This window comes from Oryx dammah, unplaced genomic scaffold (assembly GCF_014754425.2).
Source record: "Oryx dammah isolate SB20612 unplaced genomic scaffold, SCBI_Odam_1.1 HiC_scaffold_25, whole genome shotgun sequence".
Classification (NCBI taxonomy): Eukaryota; Metazoa; Chordata; class Mammalia; order Artiodactyla; family Bovidae; genus Oryx; species Oryx dammah.
In genome coordinates, this window is record NW_024070209.1 from 29,848,070 (window position 1) to 29,867,501 (window position 19,432).

At 43.6% G+C, this 19,432-nt stretch overlaps 1 long non-coding RNA gene across 1 annotated transcript; it reads right to left on the minus strand.

Moving 5' to 3' along the window:
- Window positions 1-6,663: 6,663 nt before the first annotated feature.
- Window positions 6,664-8,218, minus strand: LOC120851754. Its single transcript, XR_005718407.1, has 2 exons — window positions 8,124-8,218; window positions 6,664-6,975 (listed from the first exon to the last, which is right to left on the minus strand). It is a non-coding gene; the product is annotated as an uncharacterized LOC120851754 (long non-coding RNA).
- Window positions 8,219-19,432: the final 11,214 nt, after the last annotated feature.

Sequence of the window (19,432 nt, forward strand, 5' to 3'; positions counted from 1 at the left end):
AATACAAGAGAAAGATGAAGTCCTTTTTGTTCAATGACCTGACAACCTAATTTTGGAAACAATAAAAATACATGAAATGAGCTATAGAGGTTGCGCAGGACCGAGAGGTAGCTACACACCTGTTAAAGGAAGCAAATTTAGGAGCTAGCAAATTCTGTCAGCCCCGATCTTCTCAAATTCCTTCACAGCCAGCCTACCAGGAAAGCGGTGTGCTTGTCATCAAGACACAGATGCCTTAACATGTGCAAATTCAAATTTACTTGAAAGCAGCACAAAGAGGGAAATATTGGAAGTCAGAGTCTTGTGTCAAATAGAAATGAGTATCAACATTCACCAAAAGATAGTAATATATGCTAGACCACTTACATGAAGTACTTAGAGGAATCAAAATCACCCAGGGGCATAAAATAGAATGATGGCTGCTAGGGGCTGGAAGGGGAATGGAGAATTCATAGTATAGAATTTCAGTATTATACGATGAAAAAAGCTATGGAGATGGATGGTAGTGATGGTTGCACAAAATTATGTATTTATTAACTACTGAACTACATGCTATATGGTCAAGATGATGGGTGTTAATTAGACTTACTGTGGTAATCATTTTGCAATAAATACAAATATTGGATCATTACATTGTCCATCTGAAACTAATATAATGCTATATATCAATTACATCTTAATTTTGAGAAATGGTTAAGGTGGTAAATTTTTTACGTATTTTACCACAGTAAAAAATATTGGGAAAAAAATAGCTACTAGGAAGTTCAGAGAAGTACTGTTTATAATACTTGCCCCCAAATGGCCAACAATTGTAGAATGTATAAACTGTTGTATAGTCACACAGTGGAATTCCTTACAGTAAATAGAATAAACAAACTATTGTTGCTACTGTGAAACATGATGTTTAATGAGAGAAGCTAGATACAAAAGAGTACATATGATATGATTTCATTTATTTTAAGTGTAATATGCTGCTGCTGCTGCTAAGTCGCTTCAGTCGTGTCCGACTCTGTGCGACCCCATAGACGGCAGCCCATTAGGCTCCTCTGACCCTGGGATTCTCCAGGCAAGATCACTGGAGCGGGTTGCCATTTCCTTCTCCAATGCATGACAGTGAAAAGTGAAAGTGAAGTCGCTCAGTCATGTCCGACTCTTCACGACCCCATGGACTGCAGCCTACCAGGCTCCTCCATCCATGGGATTTCCAGGCAAGGGTACTAGAGTGGGTTGCCATTGCCTTCTCCAAGTGTAATATAAAAATAGGAAAAAACTAACTTGCTCTCTTACAAGTGGGGCTGGTGTGCACCCTGGTGGGAGTAGGGGAGGTAAGGCACTGGAGGAGGGAGGAGGGCTCTAGGATACTGGCTGTATCTGGTTCTCAGTCTGGGTGTTGGATGTTGGCCTGAAAATTCAACGGGCTGTACACTGATGTCCACTTTGTAGGATGTCAATTACACCTCAAGAAAAGTTAATACAGTAAGAAACGTTAAAATAAAAAATTAGTTCCTATATAACCCCTACTTTATTTTACAGATGTGGAAATTGAGGCTCAGAAAGGTTAAATGAAGTCACACGGTCACATGGTTGTCAAGAAACAGAAATGAAAATGACCAAGGTGTGGGAGCTGCAAGTTTTGCTCACTTTCACCTATACCTCAGGGTAATTGCTTGTTATTTCCCTAGGAGAGTTCACAAGTTTCAGTTTGTGCTGTTTTTCAAGGGCAGAGTGGGAGTGGGGAATGGGAACCAGGGCAGAGGAAGTAGACTCCCAAGCAATACATGCAAAGCACCTAGCCTAGAGCCTGGCGCATAGAAGAACCTTTATAGATGCTGTGTCCTCCCCCCACCCCTTGCCTTTGCAGGGTAATGAAATGGAGAGAATGTCAAGGAGTGCTGGTGGCTCTGGGGCGGACAGTGCTCACCTCAGGACAAAGTGACCAGACTGGAGCCTGTCCTTGTCCATGGGAGAACCAAGCTCTGCTGCAGGTGGGTGTGTGGAAGGAGGGCTTCAGAGTTAGGCTCAAATTCCCTGCTATCTGTAGGGCAAGTGAGAAGTAAGATCAGGAAGTGGGAGCAGAGACCCAGTTTGAGAAGGGGAATTCATGTCATCTGAGCAGGGCAGAATGAATGCATTGACTCCTGCTTAGACACAAGACGACCCTGCACTCTGAGGTCCACAGCACTCTTAGAAACCTGTGTTTCTAAGGTCTGGAAACCAGTATCGTTCCTTTAGTGATTCCCAGGTGGCTCAGAGTTAAAGAATTTGCCTGCCAATGGAGGAGACAGGGGAGACGCAGGTTCAATCCCTGGGTCAGGAAGATCCACCTGGAGGAAAAAATGGCAACTCACTCCAGTATTCTTGTGGAAAAATCCCACAGACAGAGGAGCACGGTGGGCTACAGACCGTGGGATCGCTAAGAGCCGAACACAATTGAGCGCCCGCGCAAACACACGCACGAATACGCTCAGGCACACACGCACACATTGTTCTTTTAGCCAGAGGGGCAGCAAAGGTTTTCCCTCGAAGCGGCCCTACCAGTCATGGATTTCATATCATGACAGCGCCACCTAGTGGCTTCTTGTGGAAGTCCATCCCGCCCCCCTCACTCTTGGCTCTGGGAGCGAGGGGAGGAGTTTGGAAAGGTTCCAAACACTGCCCTTTACACACGGCTTCCAGGAGTCCCTGATCGCTACGCTGCCAGTTCTGAGCAACTCAGCCCTTAATCACATCCTGTCCTGAGTTGCCCTCTGTTTCATGTGTAATCATTTAAAATCATTTTGTCTATTCAATTAGACTAAGGTTTTGAGGCCAGGGCTATTTGAATCAGATCGCTTTAGATTTGGATGGGAATTTAGTATCCTTTCATCTGACCCACACGTTTTTCAGATAGGAAAGGAAGATGTTTGAGGGGTGAAGAGAATTGCCCAGCAACTTAAAAATGAGGTTTGGACCAGAGCCCAGAGGTCCTGAAGACTCCCAGATCAGTAAATACTATGGTATTTCTTTGTGTCACCCATAGGGCTTGCATACATTAGGCACCTGGCGCAAATAGGTGCTCCACAGATCCTGCCTGCCTGACTGTTGTTCTCACAACCCTATTTGAAAAACGAAGTGAGTTTTCAGTTGTCATCTGGGCCAGCGCCCAGTTTTGTGCTTCTTGAGAGTTCTGATCAATTAAAGTGGTCACCCTACCCATAGCAAGACACTGCCTTGTCTGTATAAGGCACACAGTGTAGGTTCAAGGGAAAAGCAAATGAAGAGGAGACACACACTTTAAAGCAGACGTCCCAATCCCACATCCATTCAGACCACACAGGTTCGTGGGTTCTAACTCAAGGCTTCCCAAACTTTGATATGCATCCAAATCTCCCAGGAATCTTGTTAAAACACATACTCTGATTCTGTAGGTCTAGAGTGGAAGCCAAGATTCTGCATTTCTAACAAGACCCTGGATGTTGTTGATGCTGCCCTTTGAGGAGCAAGGAGCAAGGATGCTCTGGACCCCCGTCTGGTCCAGGGTGTCTCAGAGTGCCGGAAGCCCATGTTGAGCCTCTCCTTCCACTCAGCCCTGATGCAGTCCCTCAGACTTCAGACCTTGACTTCAAGGAAAAAGGAAAGGGCTGAAGCAATTGTGAGAACCGGGACCCCTGGGTGAGTCGTTTCAAGTTCCTTTCCTATCCCATGCCCCGCTCCTCCCAAAGACCCTGTCTTCAGACAATCTGAAGAGGAAGGCAAGGTTGAACCACAGCAAGACATTGACCAGAAAGCTGGGGGTGGACCTGCTGTTGACATGCCCCACGATTTTCCTGAGGAACAGGCCTGCTTGGCTGCCACTTTATGTCTGGGTGCTATGACATCCCTACAAGCCACAGAGTTCTCTTTTTAATATAAAAGATACTTTAATTTACATAGTTTAATTATAAAATATATTATAGGTTACACATATTTTCAATTTTAGTATTCTTTTGCTGCCACTAAACACACTCCAAAAAATTCATTAATGTTAAGGAAAGAAAGGAAATTAGAATTTACTGAGCTACTGTTAATGCTATATACTATTAATACCAATACTGTGGTGAATATTTTCATGCACATTATTTCACTCCTCACAATGCCCCTGTTTGCATAGGTGTTATCACTCTATCTTATAGATGAGGATGCTGAAGCTCAAGGAGGTTGAATAACTTATCCCGGACCACCTAGCAGTGATAGGAGCCCAGATAAATTTGATTGAAAAGTTTCTTTTTATTATAATGATAGTAAATACTAATATTTGCATTGTGTTAAACCATGGACCAGACACTACTCTAAGCACATACATTAACTCATACAATCTTCACATCAGCTTATGAGGCAGGTAACTATAATTACTCCCATTTTACAGATGAAGAAAGGGAGGCACAGATAGGCCAAATTTCTTGCCCAAGTTCATACAGCTAATAAGTGATGGTGCTGGGATTATCAATTCAGGCAGCCTGACTCCAGAGTAGTACTCTCAAATAATGCTGCTTATTGCCTGTTAATTTCCTATCAATTTCTTAAATCTCACAATTGAGTGGAAGTCACAGCCCCCATTGTTATGTTGCCCTTTTATTATTCAGTGTATACTGTACTGCCTGGAAAAATTCCCACTTACCACACTAATAAGGACCTACATATTTTTTTCAACTAGGATTGTCTAGGGCTTTGGACCCTCTTTGTATATGATGAAGGCTGGGCTTTCCTTGGAGAACCCTTTTTCCCTATTGGCTGGAAGTTGAAAGAGTCAGAAAGAGTTTGGGGGAGTCATATGCTTCCCAGATGGTACTAGTGGTAAAGAACCCGCCTGCCAATGCAAGAGACAAGAGACTCAGATTCGACCCCTGGCTCCGGAAGATCCCCTGGAGGAGGGCATGGCAATCCACTCCAGTATTCTGCCTGGAGACTCCCATGGACAGATGAGACTGGTGGGCTACGGTCCATAGCGTTGCAAAGAGCTGGACACGACTGAAGCAATTTCACATGCATACTTCTCTCTTGATTTGGCATCCTATCCCACCTTGTCGAGCTGGCCTAAGACAGAGACAGGAGGATGAGGCTGCCGGCCTGCAGGAGTCCACTCTGTCGACACAGTAAACGTCAGGTGTGTGCACAGGACCCTTTCCCCACCGACAGGGAATATTTTGTCACTCTATTGTTTTTCAACTCATTTCCTATTTACCTATCACCCTCCCAAGTCTTGTTTTCCTACTCGCAGGAATTCAGATGGTGAAGGCAGCTTCATATTTCTGAGTGCACAGAAGATGTGACCTTATAGTCAGTCCTATCTCAGTTCTACCTCTACCTGTGTGACTGTGAGCAGGTTATTTGAGCTTTTTTTTAAACTTTCATTTCCTCACCTGTAGAGTGGGGATAATGAGAATCTGTCTCAAAGGTTTGCTGCACAGGAAAAGTGAATTTAAAGTGCTTTGCTTATCATAGGCCCATCAAGAGTATTTATTAATACAATTTATAAATACATCCCTTCTGAGTGAATGAATGAGTTGAATGAATGGAAGGTTAGTTGAGAAGTCTAGCCTGATTTTCCCCAGACCAGCAAACAGCTTCCTTAACTTCTTTAAACATGTACATTTAGAAATGTGTTATTTTGGGTGAGAACTGGGTAAAAAGAGAGCACTAAAGGTTGTTTGGGAGAGCTCCAAGGACAAACTTCTTCAACTTTATAGCTCTACGGGGGTTAGGCTAACTCAACAGCTGGGGAGAGGACATGCCTCTCAAACCCTCCTGTGTCTCCTCACTGACTCAGCTCCAAATTCAAACCCAACCAGGGCTTCCCACTGGAGACTTCCAGAATAACAGAATCCATTTCTTTGGTGAGGGAGGGGGAATAAAAAGAGGGGAAGGAGACCGTATTATATGGCTGCTTTCTATGAGCAGAGCAAAGTAATTTCTTTTGTTGTCTCTTTTGGAAAGAAAAAAAGTTATTGAAGAAACTTAAGGCCCTCTGGTAATATGAGTGCACCGACAAATAAGACTGAAGACTTTTTTGAAAAGAAGAAGTAAAGTCTGAAAGCAGAAAACAGCTCTTCATGTCTCTGAGTAGATAACAAAGTTTAAAATAAGATGGTCAATTTTTTATTGGTCTTTTTTTATGCTTGCTAATATCTAATGAATAGGGTATTTTCATAATGAACGAGTGTCTTGAAAACCAGTTTATTCCCAGATCAAGATACATCTGGTTTACTCATTGTAACACTCTTGCTTTTTTTAAAAAAATGAGTTGTGTTTGCCTTGTAAAAATAAAATAAATGCAATTAACAACATCCATATGCTCAGTGCAATGAGCATACGACTAGTAAGTTTTAAAACTTCTGGGATGGGTTTCTAATGTGATTACAATAGGTCATAAAAATGGGTGAGAGTAACTAGTTTTCCAGGTTAGGGTATCTACCATCTACTGGCATCTATGACACTTTGGAGTAAGACAGTAATCATCTAGGAAGAAATTACTACTGTTGACTCATCAATCCATGAACTTGCCACTAATTACAGTGCCTCAGTTTCCTTATTTTATAAAATGAAGTTGTCACCTGCCTGCCTCTCTGGAGTGTTTGGAAAACCCAAGGAGATAATAACCTGAGTGTTTTGAAAAAAAAAAAAAAAAAAAACAGAATACAAATGCTGAATAATAATAACAGGGAGTCTTTAATAACAGGGGTCCTTTAACAATACTCATCAAGCGTAATGACATTACTAACCAGTAGGAACAGGACTCTGTCTTGCTAATCATTAGTTTGTATCATGGGAAATTGGTGGGGGACTGGCATCTCCTTCAGGTTGGTTTTGGCGCCTCCGGAGGCAGAGCCCTTAGGAAAGCTGGTCTCTCCAGCCAACACTTGAATGCCTTTAGAAAGACATCGTGCACGCAGGTGAGCGAGGAGGGGACCGGCGCCTCAGAGTTCAACTCCTTGTCCACGGATTTAAAGTTTTCCATTCCTAGGTGGTGGCGGGAAAGAAGGAACAGTACTTTTGAGACCTAAAAAAGTTACAGGCAGGCTGGTCTGGCCGATGGGCCACAGTGGCCACCCAATCCTGCCACAAGATGGCGACAATCCAGCTGGAAACACCTGCCCAGGCCGGCCCTGTGAGTTTCCAGGCGGGGAAGGGCTTCCTCCCTCAGACACAAAGAAGGGATCCTTCGAGCCAGGGAAAGGGGCGTTTGGGTGCTCGCAGAGCGGGGATTGGGAGTCTTTGCCGCGAGAAAGTATGCCCGGGGAAGTAGGGCGGCTACCTTCTTACTCTCATAGGTTTCAACTTTACAGGACTTGAAAAGCTCGAGGGGAATTTATGCAAAAAGCACCCGAGAAATTCCAGGTTTGACCCCCTCCCTCTGCCTAGAGGACCGTCCAGATGCTTCCCGTACCGGCGACATTCCCGGGATTCCGGCAGGGGGAGCGGGTGCTTTCCCGGGCGGGGCGCGCTCAGCCTGGCCCGGGACCCGCTGGGAGAGAGGCTGGGACCCGGCCCGCCCCGTCCCTGGGGCCCCGGTGCTTTGCGGCGTGAGACTTAAGACTTGAGAGCCGAGAGGGATGCGCTTGTTGTTGTTGTTTAGACGTGCTCCTAGGCTCCAAGTGCGGGCAGCAGCCACAAAAGGCGCCCCACCTCTTTCGCGGCACATTTTGCCTGGGAAAAGGTCTGCGGGGCTTCCGGGGGTTGACGGCGGGGGTTCTCTTTGTTTTCTTTTCTTTTGTTTTGTTTTGAATGCAAGGAACCGCCACATCCGCGTTTGTCTCAGTCGAGAGTAAACTTGCTTTGAAACGTAGAGCTGTTAGAAAACACAGATTCCCATCTCCTAGTCGCCCTGAGGTATCCTATGCTGTGTATGGGGGCTGCCGAAACTGGACCTGGCCAGCCTGGCTTCCACTTCCAATCTTTAGCCTGACTGAGGGAGGCCCAGGCAGATCCCTGCTCCTCCAGTCTCGGTGTTGGCCAGCGCTGGGAAGCAGAAGGGGAAGCCCAGAACAATGGGGTCACTGGCCTCAACTGGCCATTTATCTGCCCACTCTTCTGGGGTCTGGGGTGAAAGAGAGCTTTGACTGAATTTGTGCCACAAACAATTGATTGCCTTATTTAAGCCTATTTACCTTGTTTAAACGGCAATGGCACCCCACTCCAGTACTCTTGCCTGGAAAATCCCATGGACTGAGGAGCCTGGTAGACTGCAGTTCATGGGGTCGCTAAGAGTCGGACACGACTGAGCGACTTCACTTTCACTTTTCACTTTCATGCATTGGAGAAGGAAATGGCAACCCACTCCAGTGTTCTTGCCTGGAGAATCCCAGGGACGGGGGAGCCTGGTGGGCTGCCGTCTATGAAGTCGCACGGAGTCGCACAGAGTCGGACACGACTGAAGCAACTTAGCAGCAGTAGCAGCAGCAAACCAAGGTTGTGTATTCCTCAGTCCATAGAATTCTCCAGGCGAGACTCCAGGCAAGAATATTGGAGTGGGTAGCCATTCCCTTCTCCAGGAGATCTTCCAGACCCAGGGATCAAATCTGGGTTTCCTTCTGCATTTCAGGCAGATTCTTTACATTCTGAGCCGCCAGGGAAGCCCATTTAAGCCTTATACACTATTATTATCTTCATTTTACAGAGGAGGAAACCAAGGTTTAGAGATGTTGAGTGATTTGTTTGCCCAAGGCCACACAAGTCTTAAAGAGTGGGGCTGGGATTTGAATACAGATCATTTCTGCTAAGCATCAGGTTGTAGTACCTCCTTCAGGTAGCTCCCACAGCAGCACTGGGAGACAACAGGGTCAAGTATAAAGACATACATGATGCTGTGACGGTGCTTACATCTTCTTGCCTTTAAATGTGTGCGGGGCTAGTCTGGCCTGTCTTCTTTCCTTCCTTCCACAATTTCTTGTGTGTGTCGCTTCGTCGCTCAGTCGTGTCTAACTCTTTACCCATGGACTGTAGCTCACCAGGCTTCTCTGTTCCCGTGCTTCTCCAGGCAAGAATACTGGAGTTGGTTGCCATTTCCCTTCTCCAGGTAAATTCAGATAGTAAAGAATCCGCCTGCAATGCGGGAGACCTGGGTTTGATCCCTGGGTTGGGAAGATCCCCTAGAGAAGGGAATGGCTACCCACTGCAGTATTCTTGCCTGGAGAATTCCATGGACAGAACAGTCTGGCTGGCTACAGTCCATGGGGTCGCAAAGAGCCGGACATGACTGAGGGGCTTTTACTTTCACTTTCTTCAGGGGATTTTCCAGACCCAAGGATTGAACCAAGGTCTCCTGCTTTGAAGGCAGATTCTTTACCTTCTGAGCCAGCAGGGATGCCCCTGCAATTGCTTACTGAGTGCATATTATACACCAAGGATTGCCTAGGCATTGAAATATCACAGGGAACAAGACAGATGACACTACGTAACCTTTGCTAAGTCCCTTAATGTTCTCGTTTTTAAGCTATTGTCTCTCACCCCAAACCATCTTCTACAGGTGACTTTAAAATACTACAGCTGGGGACTCTGCATACCACGTTTCTTCTTTGCTGCCCCTTTCTGTTGAGCTCTGCCAGTAGGGGTGCTGGAGGGAGAGTCAAGGCCGGAGAAAGAAGGCTTCTGCTGGCTTGCTCTCCCGACCATTTCCCCCCCAGCATCGCTGGTAGGTTGTGGCCCATGTCCCTTTAGTGTCTCTGTACAGTTACCATTGTGCCCTCAGCTGTATGCAGCCACCCATCTGCAGACTGAGCCTGGGCTCTGGGGACCCCTCCTCTGACATCCTAGGTTTTTATAATCCAGTCTCTTTCCTTTGTTTCCTGGTCCTGGGATGGTAACTGCTTACTATCTGTTACATCACTGTTTCCTTTTTTCCCAGTCCTCTGGTACATATAATGGGTGATGGGCTGGTAAATATTTAATAACCAATGCTCCAGGAAAACAAAAAGAAACCTGATTTGTAATGTGTACTCATTTTTGTAATATAGGTCATTCACCATGTATAATTTTTAACTGCCTACATGGCATTGCTGAATTTCACAAGTTGATGTGAACAGTTTGTGTACATAGATGCCTGCAACCAATCCCCTAAAATGAATTCTCTCTGTTGAAGGATCTAGTTTGCTTTCTCTTTTCATGACTGGGTCCTGACAACACTTAAGCTTCTGAGAATTTATTTTTGTTTTTACTATAAAATGGAACTACTACAATTTCTTCCACCTAACTGACAGAGTTTTGGGGATGATATGACATAACATATAAAACACTTTGCAAACTACTTTTTAAAATTGGGTACTCTAACAATTTTTGGGCATTTCTGCTGGAAGGATATAAAGCTGAGATGATAAAACTGGGCAAAATATGTTAATGACAGCTCACAGAGGTGTTCCAAGTACCTTTAGAACTCAGGGTGACTTCAGACCAGGTGTGGAGCCTAGTGACTCAGAATCAGAACTGTAGTCATGGCAGTAACTAGGCTATGATGTTACTATGTGTATCGATTGTTTTTCAAGGATTCTAGGACTGCATATTGTGCCAATCAAGAAAACACACAAAACCAAGGGACCAACAATTGATATCATTCAACTAACAGCACATATGTTGAGCAGCATCAAGCTTTTACACTTTGCACTACTCAGTTGTACAAAGGAAATAAAACTTCTTTATCTTTCCATAACTGATCTAATCTTGTCTTCAAATTTTCAACCCGTGAGTCATGAGAGAAGAAAATAATCTTTACATTTTCAAATCACCAGTATCTCCATTTATACCACTTAAATAATCCCTTTTTAATGACTCTGAATTTGTAAAATGCTCAGTTCTAAATAGATAGCCAGTGGGAACTTGCTACTTGATTCAGGGAACCCAAATCTGGTGCCCTGTGACAACCTAGAGAGGTGGGATGGGCTGGGAAGTGGGAGGGATTTTCATGAGGGAGGGGACATATGTATACTTATGGCTGATTCATGTTGATATGTGGCAGAAACCAACATAATATAGTATTATCCTAATAAAATAAAAAGATACCTATGTAGGTTAAAAAAAAAGAGTTTGGCATAACTGAAAACAAATTAAAATTTTACTTTAAAGAAAAAAGTGAAGTCATAGGGAGCACTCAGAAGGAAACAAAGCTCAGCTCTCTCCATTTCCTCTCCCACTCTCATTTAGGTTGCTGCTGCTGCATTTGGGGAAAGTGGGAGCTTACATGACTTCATGGCACCAGGATAGAGGAGAACTCAGATCCACATGTCTCCTGCTTCCTAGTCTGGGCTCTGGACTGGTCTTACCCAATTTTTTGTTACTCACTGGCACACACACGTGGAGTCTGAGTTCTCAGATACTTCCTTCTGATTTGAAAAAGTACTACATACTGAGGTTTTTTCCATCCTGACTCCAGATTGGCTATTCCATCAGACCTAAGTCCCTTTCTGGTACCTTACTAAGGCAGTTGGGAACTCCTATATCTTCTATATGCCACACACAGGCTATAGAGGACTGCCTCTGCTCTCCTGCCTTCTCTGAGACCACACCATCATTCTTCCCAGGCCGGATATAGAGAAGCCAAAGGCTGGGCTTCCAGAGGCCTGCAGCCTCTCCAAATCATGCCCTGGGAATGGAGTCACCAAATTCAATTAACTTGGGCTCCCCAGTGCCCAACCAGATGTCTCAACAGTCTCCTCACCTTGAAGTTCAGCCAGGAAGGAGGGACTGGAACTCTGGCATTGGCATCTGACCATCTCCATCTCCCTCTGGATCTACTGTTCTTCCTTTCCCACACTTATACCTCTTCAGATTGAGTGATCCTCACCATAGCCTCCTATCCTGGGGGACACCAGGCCTCATGAATAATGGTTAAAGGAGTATCTTCTCTACCTCGGTCTGGGTTGATGTTGAAGCCTCAGTAACTCTAAGATCTATGAGTTACAGAGGATGAAAATACATAGGTTTAGTACTCTCAAAATATTATATATGAATACTTCAGTATTTCCCATTATATATGAATACTTCAAAGCAGCGATCAACAAAAGTAGAATACAGTAACAATTCTGACTAATGTTCTACCGATAGTATTTTCATAGCTAAAAAAAAAAGATCCTTGGTTCCTCTGCTTACTAAAGTCATGCATGCTTATTGTAAAACCAACAGAACAACCTAAAATACAGTTCTAAATGTACAGTGAGGGCAGGAGAGTTCCTTAGTTCTGGATTGACCAAGGACCACTGCTCACAGAACAGCATAGCTTATAAGAGATTTCTCCTTTAGAAGGTGCCAGGGTGTAGGGGCATTGTCCTTACAACTGGAAATCTCTTTTTCTTTTGAGAATTGGAAACTGGCAAGGATATTTTCCCATGAGTTTGGCGGAGCTTGAGAATAAGAATATGACCCGGGAGCTGAACAGGAAGGTGGGATAAATATGAGGTGTAGGGGATTCATGGATACAAAATTCAGTATAAATGTGTTTCTGGAACCAACCTGGATTGGATTTCCAACTGAGCTTCTGCTATATCTTTCTTTATGAGCACAAATGCATCCTAGTTTATTTGGGTGTGTTTTACAGTGTTTGATGACGTTTATAAAGTGGGGTAGGAGTGTTCCTTCTCAGTGACAATATTCTGGAAGTATGATGGGCTGATGGGTCCCAATATAATACAAATACTCTGATAAGTACCATGTGCTTTTACTTCCATTCTCCCATTTTATCCTCCGAATAGCAGCTTGCAGAAGCTAACTCTGTGTATGTAACAGATGAGGCAGCAAGAAGTCCCCAGTGGGTGAAATGATTGCCCCCAGTCTCATAGAAGGTAGAGAATAGAACTGGAACCACACCAGTGGGCACAAGGAACATTGCACACCATCAACCCATCAGCCACTGCAGCCACCCCTGGCAGCATACCCTGAGGGGAACTCAGGATGACGAAAAATAGCATACTAGCCTTAGACAGTTAAGATGTATATCAAAGGAATAATTTAGGTGAGCCCAGACTCTTGTATCTTCCCATACATAGAAAAGCATTGAAATCATAAACCTGAGAGGTCTGTTTTTGTGTGTGTGACTAGCAGTAATCTTTTGATGTTTGACTACATTTTCCCAGCAAAAACTACTTATCCTGGCTCCTTTCTTACCTTTTTGAACAGTCTAAAAGAGCTATCTGAGAGGTTATCTCCCAGACTATAGTCCTCTGTATGGTTGCAGAATAAAACATGACTCAACTTTTAGGCTGTGCAGTGCTTTGATATTTTCAGTTAATACCTAGGACGTCCAGTTCTCAGTCCGGGTCTCTTTTTCTCTACACCAGGTTGACCCCATAAGGCAAACGAGGAAGAGCCAGCTAACTTCCCTTCGGTCCCTTTTGGAGGCTGGGTGTTCCAGAGCAGAGCTGAGGTTTGCCAGCCTCTGTGCTGCTCTGCCCCAAAGTCAGGGAATCAGTGTAGAAGCCACAGTGATCAAGCATCCACGCTGGCTTTTTGTGTTTCCCCATCCTTCTCTCCCACTTTACAGATGACACAGCTGAGATCCAGGGAGGCAGAGTGTGGATCAAAGAGGAACCTCAACAGGGGAACAGAAGAGGTTATGGTACATGCTCAGTTTGGAGGGTCAGGGTTTAATTAGTGCAAGTGGAGATAGGGAGCAGAACCACCAATAACTAAAGACAGCCCAGGATTCCTGGGCTCGCAGGAATCTAAACCCTGAGGGTCAAAACCCAGGCAGCTCTCAGTAAATATTAAGTCAGCAATTTTGCATGTCCTCATTCCAGTCTGCCTTCACTATCTTCTGTCCCCTATCAAGCTTAGGGTTCTATTTCCTCCAAGGAGTAAAACTGCATTGTATATAACATTTGTAATAAAGGCCTTGATAAGCTTTTAATAGCCAAAAAAAATGGATTAGTAATTACCATAAACTTTTTAAATTTCTCTTCAAATATTACTACCTCTGCAAATTCTTTGGGGGGCAGTATGAGGGTACATATTAAAATATTTAAAATATCTAGTAGTAGAACACTACTCATAAGTCCATCCCTGGGGTCAATTATGAACTTAATAAGAGAAAAAAAGAGTGAGTTTCTCACAGCTGAAGGAGATCTCTGTTTCTGTTCTATTCTATTCTGGACCAGCAACATTAGCATCACCTGAGAGCTGGTTAAAAAATGCAAATTCCTGGGTCACAAACCTACTGAGTCAGATATTCTGGGGGTAGAGCCCAGCAATCTGGGCTTTAACAAGCCCTCCAAGTGTTTCTGCTGCACCCTCAAGACATTCTTAGTCTGGACTGTATACACATTTCCCCTGCTTTTGGGAAATAGAATGTTCCTATGAAACCTTTTGAAGCCAAGATTGTGTAAATCAGAGAAGCAATTACCTTAGGACACATCTTGCTCACAGATGAAAAAATACACCAAGATAAAGCACAGATACTCACAGATGCAGTTCAAAGCTACGGCTTCAAAGCTTGAGGCTGAGATGCTGAATGTGGTTCCTGGGGAGGGGGCTTAGTGGTGCCATTCTCACTACTCAGGGTGAAACTCCACCTCTTTAACTGCTCCCTGTGAAACAAACGCTTAAGGCTATTTTAGCTTTTCACTATTTTCTGTAAAATCAAAAAGCCTCTGTGGATTTTTGTTGTTGTTAGCAAAAATAGGTACTAACATAGGTCATTCATAAAAATGAACTAGCATAAAGGGAAAGGGAACTTTAAAAAATTATGGGGCACTCATGTTACTATCACTTGGGAATATTTTAAAAACCCTCATATTCAGTCCCTACCCAGTAACATCCAAATTAGAAATTCTGAGAGTGAGACCCAGGCTTGTGCATTTTTCTGTGGTTTCCCCAGTGGTTCCAATGTGCAGACAAGGTTGAAAATCACTGGCACAGAGATTTCTCCAGAACATGGTGCTATCACTTGTGACTGTTTTACTTATTTATTCCACACATAGTGAGCATCTACTCTATGAGAGACCCTATACTTCTTAACATACAAAGATGGATTGCCTTAAAGAGAAGCATACAAACACATATTTCTTTGCAGCAGTGGGAGCTCCAGAAGATGGCTTGGGGAAGGGGTGGGCATAATCTGGTCTCTATCTCCTCCTTCTTCCATTCTTTGACACCAAATGCTGAGAAGAATGTGGAGCCACAGGAACTCTCACTCATTGCTGGTAGAAATGCAAAATGGTACAGCCCCTTTGGAAGATAGTGTGGCTCTTCTTTACAGAACTAAAAGTACTCTCACCATATAATGCAAAAACTCACACACATTGTTATGAAGGCATTATTCATAATTGCTAAAACTTGAAAGCAACTAAGATGTCTTTTAATGTACAAAAGGATAAATAAACTGTATGTACATCAATACAATGGACTATTATTCATTGATAAAAAAAATTGAGTTACTGATATTTCTCTAAGGAAGATACACAAATGGACTGCAAACACATGAAAAGATATTCAACATCACTAATTATTAAGGAAATGCAAATCAAAACCATAATGAGATATCTCCTCACACCCATTAGGATGTTACCATTTAAATTAAAAAAAAAAAAACAGAAAATAACAAGTGTTGATGAGGATGTGAAGAAATTGGAACCCTTGTGCACTATTGGTAAGAATGCAAAATAGTGCAACTGGTATAGAAGTTCCTCAAGAAGTTAAAAATAACATCACCATATGACCCAACAGTTACACTGTTAGGTATATATCCCCCAAATTGAAAGTAAGATATCAAAGAAATATTTACACCCATGTTCATCACAAGTATTGTTCACAATTGCAAAAAAGGTGGAAGCAACCCAAGTGTCCACTGATGGATGAATGGATAAACAAAATGTTGCATATCCATCCAATGGAATATTAGTCAGTATTCAGTATTACCATTAAAAAGGAAGGAAATTTTAACACATGCTACAACATGCACAAACTTTAAGGGCATTACACTAAGTGAAGTAAGTCACTCACAGAAATACAAATACTATAGGATTCTACTTATATGGGGCACTTGGAGTTGTCAGGTTCAGAGACAGAAAGTAGAATGGTCATTGCGAGGGGCTAGAAGAAGGGAAACATGAGTTGTTTAATGGTTGCAGAGTCTCTCAGTTTTGCAAGGCGAAAAGTCTTCTGGAGATTGATCACACATCATTGTAAATGTACTTTATGCTACTGAACTGTACACCTCAAGGTTGTTAGGATAATAAATTTTGTGTTTTTGTTTGTATGTGTGGTTTTTCCTTTTTTTCTCAGCTGTGCTGCGCTGCTTGGGGAATCTTAGTTCCCTGACTAGGATTCGAACCCATGCTCCCTGTGGTGGAAGCATGGAGCCCTAACCACACTGACTAACATAGAATCCTCCATGGTTGTGTATTTCAACACAGTTTTTAAATATTAGCAGCAGTGGCCAAGATGGTGGATACATCAGGGATCATAAGCTTCTAGGCTTAGGCTGACAGAAGTATAATTCATTAACCACACCATTTGTTATTTAGGTTTTTTATATCCATAGACCATTTTGGCTGGCTTTTGGATTTGCCTAGGGTGACAAGAATAGGATCATCTAGAATTGTCAATGTTAAAGTAGAAAGCCTTTTGAAAGAGTTAAAACACGGAAGCTGACATGGGCCATATAACAAGAAAGGACTTGCACAAATGTGATAGAATTGGTGAAAGGCCAGAAGACTGAAATTCCAGAGGAAAAGTGGGACTCTAAACTCTACAGTTGGGGAGTATATCCATGATGAGATAAGCCAAAGTATAGAGGTGATATGGATTGGGAAGAGAGAGTAACAGACCATCTTGCGGGAATGTGAATTTGGAGAGTAAGATTTATCAGTCTCCTCACTGACAGAACCAAAATTGAACTTTGCCTGAAATATGATCTCCTCCACACCAGGGCCCTGCTTATTCTTCAGTCTCATTTCCCCTCCCCCCATACACTTGCCTTCGATATTAAGGAACTTGAAGTGCTCCAACATGTATTTGTTCATTCCACAAACGTAAATGCCTACTATGTGCCAGGCCCTGTGCTAGAGGGCTTCTCTGGGAGCTCAGTGGTAAAGAATCTGGCTGCCAGCGGAGGAGACACAAGAGATGCGGGTTTGATCCCTGGGTCGGGAAGATCCCTGGAAAAGGAAATGGCAACCCACTCCAGTATTCTTGCCTGGGAAATCCCATGGACAGAGGAGCTTGACAGGCTACAGTTCATGAGGTCAAGAAGGGTCGGACACAACTGAGCAACGGAGCACACAGAAACATACTGTGCTAGAAGGTAAGGGTACAAGCTTTCATGCAGCCTATTATCTAACGAGAGAGGTAAGCAAGTAAGTAAACAGGCAATTATAATGTAGTATGGAAAAACATCTATTTCTGCTTTATTGACTATGCCAAAGCCTTTGACTGTGTGGATCACAATAAACTGTGGAAAATCCTGAAAGAGACGGGAATATCAGACCACCTGACCTGCCTCTTGAGAAACCTATATGCAGGTCAGGAAGCAACAGTTAGAACTGGACATGGAACAACAGACTGGTTCCAAATAGGAAAAGGAGTACGTCAAGGCTGTATATTGTCACCCTGCTTATTTAACTTCTATGCAGAGTAGATCATGAGAAATGCTGGGCTGGAAGAAGCACAAGCTGGAATCAAGACTGCTGAGAAATATCAATAACCTCAGATATGCAGATGACACCACCCTTATGGCAGAAAGTGAAGAGGAGCTAAAGAGCCTCTTGATGAAAGTGAAAGAGGAGAGTGAAAAAGTTGGCTTAAAGCTCAACATTCAGAAAATGAAGATCATGGCATCTGGTCCCATCACTTCATGGGAACTAGATGGGGAAACAGTGGAAACAGTGTCAGACTTTATTTTGGAGGGCTCCAAAATCACTGCAGATGGTGACTGCAGCCATGAAATTAAAAGACGCTTACTCCTTGGAAGGAAAGTTATGACCAACCTAGATAGCATATTCAAAAGCAGAGACATTACTTTGCCAACAAAGGTCCATCTAGTCAAGGCTATGGTTTTTCCAGTAGTCATGTATGGATGTGAGAGTTGGACTGTGAAGAAAGCTGAGCGCCGAAGAATTGATGCTTTTGAACTGTGGTGTTGGAGAAGACTTGAGAGTCCCTTGGACTGCAAGGAAATCCAACCAGTCCATTCTGAAGGAGATCAGCCCTGGGTGTTCTTTGGAAGGAATGATGCTAAAGCTGAAACTCCAGTACTGTGGCCACCTCATGTGAAGAGTTGACTCATTGGAAAATACTCTGATGCTGGGAGGGATTGGGGGCAGGAGGAGAAGGGGATGACAGAAGATGAGATGGCTGGATGGCATCACCGACTCGATGGACGTGAATCTGAGTGAACTCTGGGAGTTGGTGATGGACAGGGAGGCCTGGCGTGCTGCGATTCATGGGGTTGCAAAGAGTCGGATACGACTGAGCGACTGAACTGAACTGATGGTACTATTATGGAGCAAACAGGATGTAAGGGTCTAGGAAGACCTTCCATAGGGGAGACTTTAGAGCTAAGACTTGAATGATGAGTTAGAGTTAACCACCTACCTCTAAGAAGAGGGAGGTTGTAAGGAGAAGAGAGATGGGACAATGGGAGCAGTACATGCAAAGGCACAGAAGACTGAGAGAGCGTGTACTTTGGAGGAACTGAAAGTCGTTTTCTGTGATTGGAGGTTGTGAATGAAGAGAGCTGAGGCTGCTGCAGAACCAGCAGGGAGCAAATCAGGCAGGGCCACGTAAATGGTGCTAAAGTGTCTGGGACTTAACCCTAGGAAAATGGGGACATGGGAAGCAAGGAATAGTGCATCCAATTTTTGTTTTAGAGAGATCATTCTGTCTTTAAAGCAGAGAGTGATTTGGGGTTACTGGGGAGAATGAAGGCAACACTGGAAGTACATGACCAGGTTGCAGAGAAAGAGTGTGACCTAAACTAACCTAGAGGCAGTAGAAACAGGATTCCGGAGCCTGCCCTGAAGATCTGCATTCAGCAGGCCAATGGTGGGGTCCAAACTCCTCATCTGTGGAGCCCAATATGAAATGAAAATATAGGCCCTCTTGTTTATAAAACAGGAAAATGATTTTTTTTTTCTTTCATGCTTACTCATCTGTCTCTGTGTTTTTAGTTGTAATTTAATGTTTCACTCCCTTAGGCATGAGGATACTTGCTGGGCAGTTGCAGGCCTTATAATGCCTCAAATACTGGAGCCCTGCACCTAAAAAGTGCTTAGAATAGTTCCTTACCAGGAAAATGCAAATTAAGGCCACCATAAGATACAACTACTCACTCAGCAGAATGACTTAAATTTGAAAGATCTACAGATGGCCAACAGGCACGTGAAAGGATCCTCACCAGTGCTAATTATTAAAGAAATGCAAATCTAAACTGCAGTGAGGTATCACCTCACATCTGTCAGAATGGCCATCATAAAAAAATCTACAAGTAATAAATGCT